Source organism: Mizuhopecten yessoensis, unplaced genomic scaffold (assembly GCF_002113885.1).
Source record: "Mizuhopecten yessoensis strain PY_sf001 unplaced genomic scaffold, ASM211388v2 scaffold7841, whole genome shotgun sequence".
Lineage (NCBI taxonomy): Eukaryota > Metazoa > Mollusca > Bivalvia > Pectinida > Pectinidae > Mizuhopecten > Mizuhopecten yessoensis.
This window is the reverse complement of record NW_018407249.1, coordinates 273,879-290,535: the sequence shown is the minus strand read 5'-3', so window position 1 is coordinate 290,535 and position 16,657 is coordinate 273,879. Positions and strand designations below refer to the sequence as shown.

At 38.0% G+C, this 16,657-nt stretch overlaps 1 protein-coding gene across 1 annotated transcript in view; it reads left to right on the top strand.

Annotated features, from left to right (window-relative positions):
- Positions 1-200: 200 nt before the first annotated feature.
- The window catches only part of LOC110454439, a 46,747-nt gene continuing 30,290 nt past the window's right edge, over positions 201-16,657 (top strand). Inside the window, exon 1 of the mRNA XM_021503934.1 lies at positions 201-288. The gene's annotated coding sequence lies outside the window, so the exon portion shown is untranslated. The remainder of the gene's footprint in view (positions 289-16,657) is intronic.

The window sequence follows — 16,657 nt, the reverse complement described above, 5'->3', positions numbered from 1 at the left end:
ATAACTAACAATACTGCAACTGCAGTAACGTTTTATTAGTCAATTAAATAAATGTGGCCTTTGTGATCATTCTTCCATTACGAAATTGAGATCTTAATAACCAGGACCGGATATGTTGCTAAAGTTTGGGGTCGGTCTTGGTCTCGATCAACGCTTTGTTTCCTGAGATTTCGTCAGGTACTTCCTGTTTGGTCACGTGACCTATAACTAATGCTCATGGCCGCCGAGTCCTTGGATCCATGTAAACATTGTGTATGACGGATCAGTATAACGGCAGTCTGTCAGTTTGTGAGTATTCCTTTACCAAAGGGGTGTATATAATCAAATTCCATCATGATGTTCTTTCCAAACTAATCTTCTTATAATGCATTTAAAATGATTTTTTTTGAGGGAAGACATGATCAAACAAGTCGCTATATTAATTGTTAGGCCTACAGTATACTGTAACGTTCCTATTATTAAACTTGTTGTATCGTTGTGAAACCGAGACCCAAGGTATTCTAAGTTAACTATATCACCTTTCAGGCAACGTTGGGAGCGAATTTCTACATCTATTGCGAATTTTAAGGTGTTGTTAGCACAATTATTCATCGTCTTACCTTTGTATATGTATATTCAGCTCTACACGTCTACTTCGGCCATGTTTTTTCAATGTTTTGATAACAAAGAACACGTGTGCAGTATGTGTGTATGTATCTTTTCCATTTGGTTGAAAAGTGGCATATCATATTTGTATGTCAACTACAATGAATCTTAGCTAGAAAATTCATACAGTTTTTGATGTTAACATGTTGTGTTAGAACTTAAAAGGCAAATTTCTTTCAGACTGGACACCGTACACGTGCAATGTCTTCAATTTAAAAAGCACTGTCAGGAAGGGTGTACTCTGAACACACAACCGTGGCCACAAATTGTAATGTCACACATCTTTGGTATAATGCTTAATTCAAACTCAAAACGTTAAGATCCTTCAATATCAATAGGGGTATGAATTTGTTACTAAAAATAGCCAAAATCACTTTAATCTTAACTTTTTTCAAATTGTTTGTCCAAGTCGCATTTATTCAGTCGGGAAACATATTGCAAATGCAAAAAACACCACTTTATTTGCATGTGGGAAAGTACCAAAAATAGATGCAATAAGTCCGGTAAAGTTACATCAAGTTTTTAAGTAGCCAACACTTTCAGTAAACATATTTTAGCAAAATATTATTTACCTTGTCGTAAATTAATGCTATTTTTAATGATATCTTGCAAAAGTTACTGTTAAAAGCGATTTGGGTTATTTTTAGTAACACATCCATACTCCAACTGGCGTATATAATAGGCGAGTTTGCGTATTATACGCAAGTAAGTGGTTTTCCCCGACCTGTTGAAGCAGAACTGCATTGAGTAAATTATTGGTGACCAAATGCAAAAAGCACAGTTGATTAGATTGTCCTTTTAAAGTTTGACTGCCTCAGGTTAAAATCACAGTCAGCTTTTAATTGTTGTATTTTTCTTCTCCTGTTACTTACATATACTATGTACATGTAACGTAGTCGGATTTTTAGGGGAGGGTCTTGGCGTAATAACGACCGACACAAGATTCTCTTCATAGATGTGTTTAATGATGAGAACATAGACAAAAGTCCCTACAACAAATAAATAGCTATATTCAATACATAGTACCGAAACTAACGCGCCCAACTATACAACAATAGCGCGTACTTTAAAATAACTATGAATACATTTACATAGATTCGATCACATACATATATTCTATTATCGTTTATATATAACTGACAAAGTACAAATAGACCACAGGAAATATCACGACGAACATTATCTACCAATAAGTTACAATTATCAGTAAAATTACCGATCGCATATAAATGTAATGATAACAAATAAATAAATAATAATGTTAAACTTACTTGGCATGTGGTGCCCAGGACGTGAATAAATAAATATAGATTAGATCTACATCTTTGTGAAAAATACAACCTCTCTGATAGATGGTCAAAGAAGAACTACCAAACGGCGGCAAAAGTACAAAAGAGAGAAAAGGAAAACGCAACGCGCATGTCCTGTACTGTCCGTCAGTGGTCAAACCTGTTTTATACCTACATACGTCATACGAACACTCTCCGGACACTCACGAACCGCACATACAAAACACACAACGGGCAATTACCTAACACACGGTGTAAGATACGCACAACGCAACAATCACACAACGAGCACCGTACGCATATCAGGCCAACAGACACACACTAACACGACGTGGGATACGAACAACACAGACATAACACAACGAGCGATAATAAATATAAACGCTAAAAACAATCCAAATTAACAGGGTGCCACATACATGTGGTGTCTTAGTAAATATAAGCATACCAAGCTAAGGAAAGTGGACCAGAGTGTTGTGTGTAATTTGGAAGAAGAATGTTTTGTAGACCAGGGTGATCACTGATGAATTAGTTTATTAGCTAATTTGGTTAGAAGTTAGTTTGCATAGAGATTGCAGGGGTGGAATTTAAAAAAAAAATGGTTACTGGTCCAAAGGGCAAGTTGAAGTAAAATTCCACTGGTCCTGTTTGAAGTGCACTGGTCCAGATAACGAGGGCTGCAGGCCCAAGCAAGCGCCATATGTACTCAATAATCTTTTACCCCCCCCACCTCCACCCCCCTACCAGAAATTTTGGAATCTAGAAGCTCTGTGGTGTACAATCATAGCGACAACACCCGGCATTATAGGTAAACAATTATAGCACCACTACAGGGCACTATAGGTGTATGATCATATCACCACTACAGGGTATTATAGGTGTACAATTATAGCACCACTACAGGGGATTATAGGTGTACAATTATAGCACCATTACAGGGCACTAAAGGTGTACATTTATAGCACCACTACAGGGCACTATAGGTGTACAATTATAGCACCACTACAGGGCATTATAGGTGTACAATTATAGCACCACTACAGGGCATTATAGGTGTACAATTATAGCACCACTACAGGGTATTATAGGTGTACAATTATAGCACCACGACAGGGCACTATAGGTGTATGATCATATCACCACTACAGGGTATTATAGATGTATGATCATATCACCACTACAGGGTATTATAGGTGTACAATTACAGCACAACTGCAGGGTATTATAGGTGTACAATTATAGCGCCACTACAGGGTATTATAGGTGTACAAACATATCACCACTACAGGGTATTATAGGTGAACAATTATAGCACCACTACAGGGCATTATTGGTGTACAATCATAGCACCACTACAGGGCATTATAGGTGTACAATTATAGCACCACTACAGGCTATTATAGGTGTACAATCATAGCACCAATACAGGGTATTATAGGTGTACAATCATATCACCACTACAGGGTATTATAGATGTATGATCATATCACCACTACAGGGTATTATAGGTGTACAATTATAGCACCACTACAGGGCATTATAGGTGTACAATTATAGCACCACTACAGGGCATTATAGGTATATGATCTTATCACCACTACAGGGTATTATAGGTGTACAATTATAGCACCACTACGGGGCATTATAGGTATATGATCTTATCACCACTACAGGGTATTATCGGTGTACAATTATAGCCCCACTACAGGGCATTATAGCTGTACAATCATAGCACCACTAAAAGGTATTATAGGTGTACAATAATATCACCACTAAAGGGTATTATAGGTGTACAATAATATCACCACTAAAGGGTATTATAGGTGTACAGTCATATCACCACTACAGGGCATTATTGGTGTACAATTATAGCACCACTACAGGTCATTATAGGTGAACAATTATAGAACCACTACAGGGCATTATTGGTGTACAATTATAGCACCACTACAAGGCATTATAGGTGTACAATCATAGCACCAATACAGGGTATTATAGGTGTACAATAATATCCCCCCTACAGGGTATTATAGGTGTACAGTCATATCACCACTACAGGGGATTATTGGTGTACAATCATAGCACCACTACAGGGCATTATAGGTGAACAATTATAGCACCATTACATGGCATTATAGGTGTATGATCATATCACCACTACAGGGTATTATAGGTGAACAATTATAGAACCACTACAGGGCATTATTGGTGTACAATCCTAGCACCACTACAGGGCATTATAGGGGTACAATTATAGCACCACTACAGGGCATTATAAGTGTACAATCATAGCACGACTACAGGGCATTATAGGTGTACAATCATATCACACTACAGGGCATTATAGGTATACAATTATAGCACCACTACAGGACATTATTGGTGTACAATCATAGCCCCACTACAGGGCATTATAGGTGTATGATCATATCACCACTACAGGGCATTATAGGTGTATGATCATAGCACCACTACAGGGTATTATATGTGTACAATTATAGCACCACTACAGGGCGTTATAGGTGTACAATCATAGCACGACTACAGGGCATTATAGGTGAACAATTATAGCACCATTACATGGCATTATAGGTGTATGATCATAGCACCACTACAGGGTATTATAGGGGAACAATTATAGCACCACTACAGGGTATTATAGGGGAACAATTATAGCACCACTACAGGGTATACAGGGCATTATATGTGTACAATCATAGCACCACTACAGGGAATTATAGGTGAACAATTATAGCACCACTACAGGGCATTATAGGTGTACAATCATAGCACGACTACAGGGCATTATAGGTGAACAATCATAGCACCACTACAGGGCATTATAGGTGTACAATTATAGCACCACTACAGGGCATTATAGGTGTACAATTATAGCACCACTACAGGGCATTATAGGTGTACAATTATAGCACCACTACAGGGCATTATAGGTGTACAATTATAGCACCACTACAGGGCATTATAGGTGTACAATTATAGCACCACTACAGGGCATTATAGGTGTACAATTATAGCACCACTACAGGGCATTATAGGTGTACAATTATAGCACCACTACAGGGCATTATAGGTGTACAATTATAGCACCACTACAGGACATTATAGATGTACAATTTTAGCACCACTACAGGGCATTACAGGTGTATGATCATAGTACTTTTACACAGCATTATAGGTGTACAATTATAGCACCACTACAGGGTATTATAGGTGTACAATTACAGCACAACTGCAGGGTATTATAGGTGTACAATTATAGCACCACTACAGGGTATTATAGGTGTACAATTATAGCACCACTACAGGGTATTACAGGTGTATGATCATAGCACCACTACAGGGTATTCCAGGTGTATGATCATAGCACCACTACAGGGTAGTACAGGTGTATGATCATAGCACCATTACAGGACATATATTGTAGGTATACGATTGTAGCACCACTTCAGAGCATTGTTTACAAAGACATCACATTTTATATCTGGTTTAATAATCAATAGGTACTCATATAGTTTACTTTAATTCAAAAACCTTTCAAACATCTACTGAGTGTGTTGTATTGATTGAATTTTTGTTCTAATACTGGCACATGTAATATAAAATGTGCTGCGCCAACCTTATCTGTTATACAAGTAACACCCAAACAACCGCTTTTGTGTTAACTCCAATATTATATATAAAACTGGAATCGAATTGGACAGCATTTGTTGTTAGTAGTATGCATACCATAGAGATTTAATTTCAACCACATGCCTCTCGGAAATTTGAAGCCCCAATCATGGTTAATTTAAACAATAAACATCCTTGTTATGTCAGATTTAAATGCCCTAACACCTTGCCAGATGAATCACTGAAAGCTAATTATCCAGATTAAAGATTTTAACACCACAACTTTCTTACTGCCATGCTACTAAAGAATAAGTAATGAATAAGACTGATGCTTCCATTCCAGCTGTAGTAACATGCGTACACGGACTAGGTCTGTTGTAGTGGGGTTAAGGACTATCAAACTAGGTCAAATGAATGACCTTGACCCACCGTCTGGTAAAAAGAGTCAACTATATATTGTGTATTAAAAATGAAAAGGGCCAAATCATGTAGTTATAATGGTCAGTCATGTTCGGACCCCTTGATATGCACATGCCAAATGTTCAAGAGGACTGCAGCCTAATGGATTAAGGTCTGAGTACAAGAGAACAGCAGCCTAATGGATTAAGGTCCGAGTACAGCTGCTGTTTACTGACTGCAGCCTAATGGATTAAGGTCTGAGTACAGCTGCTGTTTACTGACTGCAGCCTAATGGATTAAGGTCTGAGTACAAGAGGACAGCAGCCTAATGGATTAAGGTCTGAGTACAGCTGCTGTTTACTGACTGCAGCCTAATGGATTAAGGTCTGAGTACAGCTGCTGTTTACTGACTGCAGCCTAATGGATTAAGGTCTGAGCACAAGAGGACAGCAGCCTAATGGATTAAGGTCTGAGTACAAGAGGACTGCAGCCTAATGGATTAAGGTCCGAGTACAGCTGCTGTTTACTTTTCAGGTACAGGTGGTTGAAACAGTTGAACCAGATACGCAAAGAGCCCCTAGTTTGTAATAGTGTATTTGTGGCAGGTTTTAATTGTATACAGGATCACGGTTGCCGTCTAGCTTTAGGCAAGAGGGACTTTCCTTTATTCCTTTAGCCTATTTGGTAGAGAGGCGGGGTGGGGTCTGTGGGAGGAAACCGGAGTACCCGGAGAAAACCCGCATGGTCTGGCAAGTGACCTCATATATTTTCACGTCCGATCGGGGAATCGAATCCCCGGCGCTCCTATGACATTATTTAGTGTGCATGAACTACACAAGATACAGGTGATGGGCTAGATTTTCATACACCGTTAAACATGAAATAATGTATTTAACTTGAGAAAATTTAATTAAACTCACAAAAAGAATGTCAGAAAAAAATTGATGGTAACTACAGGTAACACATCTAGCATATTATTTCGGTGTACAGAAACTATTTCTGTTGATATGAAATGGATTTTTTTTGGCCACAGTCCAATGTTTTGGATATAAGGCTCATGAACTGACCTCTTCCTTGACCTTTTTTAATGTAATACTTGTATCTTACCTGAAAATGGCCGCCTAATCACTGGGTTATCAGCAGGTGGCTGTTCACTATTGCTTAATTATAGGGGTAGACTTCACATGTACTTCAAACACTGGTTCATCTAATAAACCACAGCCTTAATATATAGCTTATTCAGGTATGACCCAATAACTTTATACAAAGATCCAGACGGATATAGAGGCAAATTACTTAAACAGAAAAAAATATGTTTTAGCTGCCACTGGTTTTGCAGATGAACAGTCATTACATGTACATGATAGATTTGTTTGGACAAGGGAGTTGTCATGTATTATTAAAAGAGGTAAAGTTATGTTTAATGCATTTATAGTGATTCTATAAAGATTCAAAATTCTGTTTTGTATAAACCTCTAGGGCTGTTCTTTAGAGTCCACTTTTTAGGCGTGTATTTCTGTATATAAGTGTAGCGGAACTGGACTGGGTTGATCATCGGCAACCAGATAGCTCAATTGGTAGAGCATACGGCTAGAGTTTGGAGGGTCCCGGGTTCAAACCCTGCTTTGGTTGTGCATTTTTCTTCTCCTGTCACATATTTTATGTTCAGCAAAACAAATTTGTTACAAGGTGGGAGATAATGAACATGCTCCATATATTTCTTGTTTCTTTTAAGAAATATACGGTAATGAACACTGGGTCCATTCCTGTCTTGTTTGTAGTATATGGTGTAGTATATGGTGTAAAGAATGCCTTGTTAAAACCTATGTCCCTCCTGTGTTACTTCAGAATCAGGTTATCAGCTGTCGGTCATGTCCACAGGCCTATCTTAGTGATTATAAAACAGCAGGTTACATATATTGTACCATTATCATGCTATAGGCACACCTTATTTGCATAATATGTGTTTGCGGTCATATACACTATACATGTGTCCAAAAATGCGTTTGTTGGATGCTTCAAGACATTGTGTTGGATATATATATATATATATATATAATGTACAAGATGCTGTTGATTTTAACTGATCGTGACTAGAGATGTTTACGCTATTGTATTAGATATAGATTTCAAATGTTGGAGTGGTTGTTATCTTGAGTCGAGATAGAGACACGTTTTGGTGTGCCCATTCTTGAGAGGCACTGACAGGTCCCCATGATAAAGTGTAGATAACACCTGTCTAACAACCGGTTAGTGGCTCGTATGTATATAGGTAAGCATCTCAGGTTGCTAATTAATTATTATTGTTTCTTACAGCATTGGTGTACCCCATGTAAATACTGAGGAAAACATATAAAGATCAGTGATCATATTTTGTAGATCATTTAGTTTTAAGATTTATGAGAAGCTTTTTCTCTCAATTACATAAAAATTTCCTCTTTCCTTCGCTCCTCAGATCAATCACTCCAGAGATATTGGATAGTACTTTTGCATGCTTCCTCACTCAAAGCATTACATAAATAGATAATCATATATGGTGTTGGTTAAACATGTTGTGTTACCTTCCTGGTTAACACATTGGTTAAACATGTTGTTTTACCCTCCTGGATAACACATTGGTTAAACATGTTGTGTTACCCTCCTGGATAACACATTGGCCAAACATGTTATGTTACCCTCCTGGATGTCAAATATGTCATGTTACCCTCCTGGTTAACACATTGGTTAAACATGTCATGTTACCCTCCTGGATAACACATTGGTTAAACATGTCATGTTACCATCCTGGAAAACACATTGGTTAAACATGTTGTGTTACCCTCCTGGTTTAACATGTTGTGTTACCCTCCTGGTTAACACATTGGTTAAACATGTCATGTTACCCTCCTGGATAACACATTGGTTAAACATGTTATGTTACCCTCCTGGATAACACATTGGTCAAACATGTCATGTTACCCTCCTGGTGAGCACATTGGTTAAACATGTTGTGTTACCCTCCTGGATAACACATTGGTCAAACATATCATGTTTCCCCCCTGGATAACACATTGGTTAAACATGTCATGATCCCATCATGGATAGCACATTGGTTAAACATGTTATGTTACCCTCCTGGATAACACATTGGTCAAACATGTCATGTTCCCTTCTGGATAACACATTGGTCAAAAATGTCATGTTACCCTCCTGGTTAACACATGGTTAAACATGTTGTGTTACCTTCCTGGATAACACATTGGTCAAACATATCATGTTAACCCACTGGTTAACACATTGATTAAACATGTTGTGTTACCCTCCTGGATAACACATTGGTCAAACATGTCATGTTACCCTCCTGGTTAACACATTGATTAAACATGTTGTGTTACCCTCCTGGATGACACATTGGTCAAACATGTCATGTTCCCTTCTGGATAACACATTGGTCAAACATGTCATGTTACCCTCCTGGTTAACACATGGTTAAACATGTTGTGTTACCCTCCTGGATAACACATTGGTCAAACATATCATGTTACCCCCCTGGATAACACATTGGTCAACCATGTCATGTTACCCTCCTGGTTAACACATGGTTAAACATGTTGTGTTACCCTCCTGGATAACACATTGGTAAAACATATCATGTTACCCCCCTGGATAACACATTGGTCAAACATGTCATGTTCCCTTCTGGATAACACATTGGTCAAACATGTCATGTTACCCTCCTGGTTAACACATTGATTAAACATGTTGTTTTACCCTCCTGGATGACACATTGGTCAAACATGTCATGTTCCCTTCTGCATAACACATTGGTCAACCATGTCATGTTACCCTCCTGGTTAACACATGGTTAAACATGTTTTGTTACCCTCCTGGATAACACATTGGTCAAACATATCATGTTACCCCCCTGGATAACACATTGGTTAAACATGTCATGTTACCCTCCTGGATAACACATTGGTTAAACATGTCATGTTACCCTCCTGGTTAACACATTGGTTAAACATGTTATGTTACCCTCCTGGATAACACATTGGTCAAACATATCATGTTACCCCCCTGGATAACACATTGGTCAAACATGTCATGTTACCCTCCTGGTTAACACATTGGTTAAACATGTCATGTTACCCTCCTGGATAACACATGGGTTAAACATGTCATGTTACCCTCATGGATAACACATTGGTTAAACATGTCATGTTACCCTCCTGGTTAACACATTGGTTAAACATGTTATGTTACCCTCCTGGTTAAACATGTTGTGTTACCCTCCTGGAAAATGCAGTGGCACCAATTTACAGCGCTTGTAGACTTCATACAAAATGTTGCCGAGTTAAACCAAGTTAATACATGAACAGGCTTTACAGGCACAATATAAATACCATGGGAGAAAAGGGTCTTACCACCTCAAGGTGATTTTTTATCATGTTTAATGCTTGTTTGTTAATATACAGAGAAACCCCATAAAATCTTGCATAAAGTCTTTTGATACCTGATGGATGTCACATATAAACAAGATAATAAGTTAACAACAATCTTTATTATGGAACCGTTTGTGTGTTGTTGTTTTTTTTAATTTGCATGTTAAATGGACCAAACAGCATAAAATTTCTGTGTCAGAAGACTTGTATTGAGTATATTACAGAAACATTGATTAGTCTGGTGTAGGTTTTGTTCACCAGCATACCAGACCATTTAGTTCAGATGTCTGCAGGGTTATTTGATTATACCGACTGGATGCACCACTTATAAGTGAAATCCTTTTTTACCTGGGGATGATAAAAACAGGCCACAGTGATTAGTCTGTAGCGAAAATCACAAGCAGTGTGAACAGGTTCGGCTCCAGCAGATCAATTAAAGACATCACAGGTACCATCTCTATTACCACGAGATGTTCAGCCGCAAACCTTCCATGATTTATTGATTATTTTACTTGGGCATTGAATCGCCACCAGTTCAAATGATCCAGAGTATTTGAATCAAGTCAATAAACGAAATTGAGGTGAGATGATCGATTTTACTGCCATCAACTAGCTATATATAGCTAGTAAAGAAGTTCTACTGACTGAAGGAGAAAGATCCAATTTGACCCGGACGGTATTAAAAGTTACATTATAGAAATCTACATGTACATTAGTTCTGCAGCTCTGTCATAGTGTCATTATTTAACTCTTCCATACATATCAATGTTTTAGTTTGAGTTTGATAAGAGTTTTATTGCTCTATACTTGTATAGGTATCAATAATGTGAAGTTCAAATATAGACTTGGAGGTATCAGTATTAGTGTGACGGTATGTCTCGTACTGTCTGTGTTACCTGTATGCTGTGGGAACAAAGGTGATTGTCATATAGTGGAGACTCAAAACACCTATAAACAGCTGATCGGAGAGGTCTACTGGCACGGTGCCAACTCTGTACCAATAATAACAATATGACCCAGAAATATAGCACGCAAAATGGTTACAAAGCTTTTGTGGAGTAGGGTCACATTGTAATAGACGATCACCAACATGACAGGTTTTTTATCAGAAGGAAGAAGACTAGTATGATATGTATATTATCAAATATGTAGGAAGGAAAAAAAGTCTGTTTTTGTTTCCCGTTCTCTATGGATGAGGATTCCTTTGTGTTAAAATTTTCAGGTGAGTTTATCCTTGTTTCCAATTTGATTGTTGGCCAGTATAAACTTTTGACCTGTAAATGTGTAATATTACATGCTTAATGGAGTCTTTCATTCTAAAATATGCAGATGTTTGATTTTCATGCATATTTATTTACGTCTATATACAGCTAGATATAGAGTTTCTTTATATGCCCGACAATTATCTGTGCCTTCCCATTGAGCTGAAGGGCCACCCTTTGTACTAGGTACTAAACAGAAGCTTTCCATTTGTGTGTAAGTGTGTGTGCTTACAATATCAATGTTGTTTTCATTCCTGAACAAATATGTATTGTATGTACTGAAAACTGAATCCTGGTACCCTTATCCATACATGTACAGGTATATATTTGGTAACGACTTAACCCACCCTCCTGGTACCCTGTTCCATACAGGCTGAAGGGTGAATCTACCCTCCAATGTATCTGGGTACCCACACTGGGACTGAAGGGTGAATCTACCCTCCAATATATCTGGGTACCAACACTGTGACTGAAGGGGGAATTTACCCTCCAATGTATGTGTGTACCAACACTGTGACTGAAGAGTTAATCTCCCCTCCAATGTATCTGGGTGCCAACACTGTGACTGAAGGGTGAATCTCCCCTCCAATGTATCTGGGTGCCAACACTGTGACTGAAGGGTGAATTTACCCTCCAATGCATGTGTGTACCAACACTGTGACTGAAGAGTTAATCTACCCTCCAATGTATCTGGGTCCCCACACTGTGGCTGAAGGGTGAATCTACCCTCCAATTTTTCCGGGTACCCACACTGTGACCATACATGTATACTTTAACCCACCCTCCTGGTACCCTGTTCCATACAGGCTGAAGGGGGAATCTACCCTCCAATGTATCTGGGGACCAACACTGTGACTGAAGGGTGAATCTGCCCTCCAATGTATCTGGGTACCAACACTGTGACTGAAGGGTGAATTTACCCTCCAATGTATGTGTGTACCAACACTGTGACTGAAGAGTTAATCTACCCTCCAATGTATCTGGGTACCCATACTGTGACTGAAGGGTGAATCTACCCTCCAATGTATCAGGGTACCAACACTTTGACCATACATGTATACTGAAGGGTGAATCTACCCTCCAATGTATCAGGGTACCCACACTTTGACCATACATGTATACTGAAGGGTAAATCTACCCTCCAATGTATCTGGGTATCCACACTGTGACCATACATGTATACTGAAGGGTGAATCTACCCTCCAATTTTTCTGGGTACCCACACTGTGACCATACATGTATACTGAAGGGTGAATCTACCCTCCAATGTATCTGGGTACCCACACTGTGACCATACATGTATACTGAAGGGTGAATCTACCCTCCAATGTATCTGGGTACCCACACTGTGACCATACATGTATACTGAAGGGTGAATCTACCCTCCAATGTATCAGGGTACCCACACTTTGACCATACATGTATACTGAAGGGTGAATCTACCCTCCAATGTATCAGGGTACCCACACTTTGACCATACATGTATACTGAAGGGTGAATCTACCCTCCAATGTATCAGGGTACCCACACTTTGACCATACATGTATACTGAAGGGTGAATCTACCCTCCAATGTATCAGGGTACCCACACTTTGACCATACATGTATACTGAAGGGTGAATCTACCCTCCAATGTATCAGGGTACCCACACTTTGACCATACATGTATACTGAAGGGTGAATCTACCCTCCAATGTATCAGGGTACCCACACTTTGACCATACATGTATACTGAAGGGTGAATCTACCCTCCAATGTATCAGGGTACCCACACTTTGACCATACATGTGTACTGAAGGGTGAATCTACTCTCCATTGTATCTGGGTACCCACACTGTGACCATACATGTATCCTGAATTTCCCTTTAATGAAGTGTACACATACCCTCATTTGATCATAACTGGGTGTGAATAGAAAAGCTAATTTGTTCTCTTTTGTCTGGTTTGAATACCAGTGTGGCCATGTACATGTAAACACATGAGTTTTGTGCTGACATTAAATCTACCCCTTTGTCTGCTTTTGTTACACAAACACTGGCCCAGCAGGTGAATACTAGTATTGATTTCCAAATATTCCTTTATCTGACTCATCAATATTTCAAGCTGAATTCTTTCCAGTGAAATAAAGTCTTTTTATCATGTGAAAAGTAGCATTTTGAAAAATCTTGATTTGTAAACTATTCCGATATTATGTGGAACCTAGAGGAAATGTGTAATATGTATGTGGAATAGGATGTAATGTAATGAAAAAGGCCACACTTAGTGACACTTACATGTACAATACACTGCTTAAACGGCTGTAATCATCTGAAATACTGTTGTCTGGTGTTGTTGTATACTTCTAGATCTGAACTGATTAAAATTAAATTGGTGGTGGAGGGGGAGGAATTGATTCAACACTGTTTGAGGAAAAGAAATATTCAAGGCCTAGAAATGTGAAATGCTGCTGAGTGTCAAAGATATATTATAGCTGTGAGTTTTGACTCTGCTGGAGAGAGAGTTCAATAAGGAAATGTCCAAGGTATAAAAAGATCCTTTATTTCAATGGAAGGATGGGGACTTTATAAAGGACAATCCTGTTCTTGGTGTACCTTTATACAGGTGTGTACAGGTAGCAGTGGTAGATATATATACTGTACCTGTTGACAAATAAGTCTGACTATTGATTTTACTGATCTGGCCCAGGACCTCCCAGATGGTGACTAGAGAAAGTTGGGATGATTTTTAAATGAACATAAACCCGTGTCACGTTTAGGTGTATTTCCAGGTCAGTAAAAGTATGGTACCTGTCGTTAAACACGTGTCCCGTTTAGCTGTATTTCCAGGTCAGTAAAAGTATGGTACCTGTCGTTAACCTGCAAATGGTTTGATTTTTTATTTAATAAATATCTTTGTCCAACACCTGAGATACCATTGTAGTTGTTTTTATATACAGTAGCCTTGTAGATTTCAATGTACTACTGGGTTAATTAGGGTAAATTCTGTTGACTCGGTATAGCTCTGGGTCAGTTAGAGCAACAAAATACCAATCTGAGATCCAGGGTTCATCGCCTGGTACTAGCCCTGCTGATTTGTTTTTTTCACTCAGAACATTGTTGTTGATATTAATTATCTTTATTAGTTATATTTTTTTTTTATAAAAGTCACATTAGGTATGTATGTTTGTGTTTTCAGAAATGATTATCAAAGCTATAGCCGTGTCGGAAAAAACAAGTTTTCAATGCATACTTATCCTAAGTCTTCACTCTCAGATACACGTACAAAGTACAAAGTGAGGATAAGATATGTCATCTGTCCAGTAATCTAGATAAGTCGTAGTTGTACGTAAGTTGTCTGCATTAATCCATTCACCCCTGAAGACACATTTGCACTCTTCCAATTCAAAGGTTGGAATAGTTCATTATGAAATTTCAGGTTTGAACTGACATATTCTTTACATAATATAAAACTCAATTTGAATGGGTACCTGTTATTTTATTATAACCGAGTAAAGGAAATCATTATCTACAAAGTTTACATACAATGTTTGTTGTTACAGTCTTCATTGTACTTTTCCATACCAAAGGAATTTCCATATAAAATATTATAATATATACCCAGAGGTAAATACCCAGGAATAGCCAATATGAGGCAACCAATGCTGCCGTTCTCCTTTTTGATCTGTATTGAATATATATTGATTTTTTTTGTTCACACACACATCATACATATGTAAAAGGGTTAACATGAACTGCTCAATAACTAGGTTTCTATCAAGGTCAGTATGTAGAAATTACTGATCTATTAAAATTCTTGTATCTTTGAAAAATCGTAAGATTTGGATGTCAGTGTACGGAATTGATTGGCTAAACTTGACATGATGCCAACAGTGTCATTGTGTGTGCTGTGTCATCCAGTGTATATGTAGGGTCTAGGCACCGTACTGTACAGGGGATGGGCGGACGTCATTCCTACCCGGTCAGTCGAGGTATTAGTGAGCTGAGTCTAGTCAGGTCTGTGTAGGAGTTTTAACATGGGTTAAAACAAAAGCTAAGAATGATCAACAAAATCTAGGCACAATGATGCGAGATGGTGCCATTTAAAATATAGAAACAAATGTTAATTATTGTATACGAAACAAACACTGATAACAGTGTATATTTACAATGTATTATTAAATATATGCTAATTACAGTATATAACTAGTGTGTATGTAATGTATAGTTACAGTTGTGTATATGTATTAAACAGTTGTATATTTAACAGTAGCTTTATACAGTATTTATACAGGACATCCACCATGGCAAGCTGGTAAGACAAATAATTAAATAAAACAAGGACACCAAATCTGAATTGAATATGGCCGTTTATTACAAGAAACGACGGTTGTTATGACGTTCACATTTTGTCATATAAATAGACCCAAAAAGTCTTAGATGGGGGTCCTATTCCGCCATACACAATATAATTGATGCAATATTAATGCTAGTTGTAATACATAATTTTGACACACAAATACATGATATAACATCGATACATTTCTTAACAATCGCATAAAAAATTGTTGTACACCAATACATAAAGTTATGCGCATTCAGAAAATTCTAACAAGAAAGGAGGAAAGTAGGGGATGGTGGTGGGTAAAGTTTATCTTGTATATACTAAAATCTGTGATCAGATAAAACAATACAAAACTTTACAAGTTGAAATAAAATTGACCTTGACCGTACGAACCTTGTTCCGCCATCTTCTTTTATCAGCTTCTGAATAGGAGCTGCTGCGTCATTTGTATTTATAGTGATCTAATTATAGCAACATATCAATGCGCGCATGTAACCTGTCGGACCGCATCACTCATACCCCAACATACCTCCTTCCGCAAATAAAAATAGTTACGTAAAAGCATGTAAGTCTGACTGCATAAATTACATTAAAACAAGTTTTAATTTGTATTTATACAGGACATCCACCATGGCAAGCTGGTAAGACAAATAATTAAATAAAACAAGGACACCAAATCTGAATTGAATAT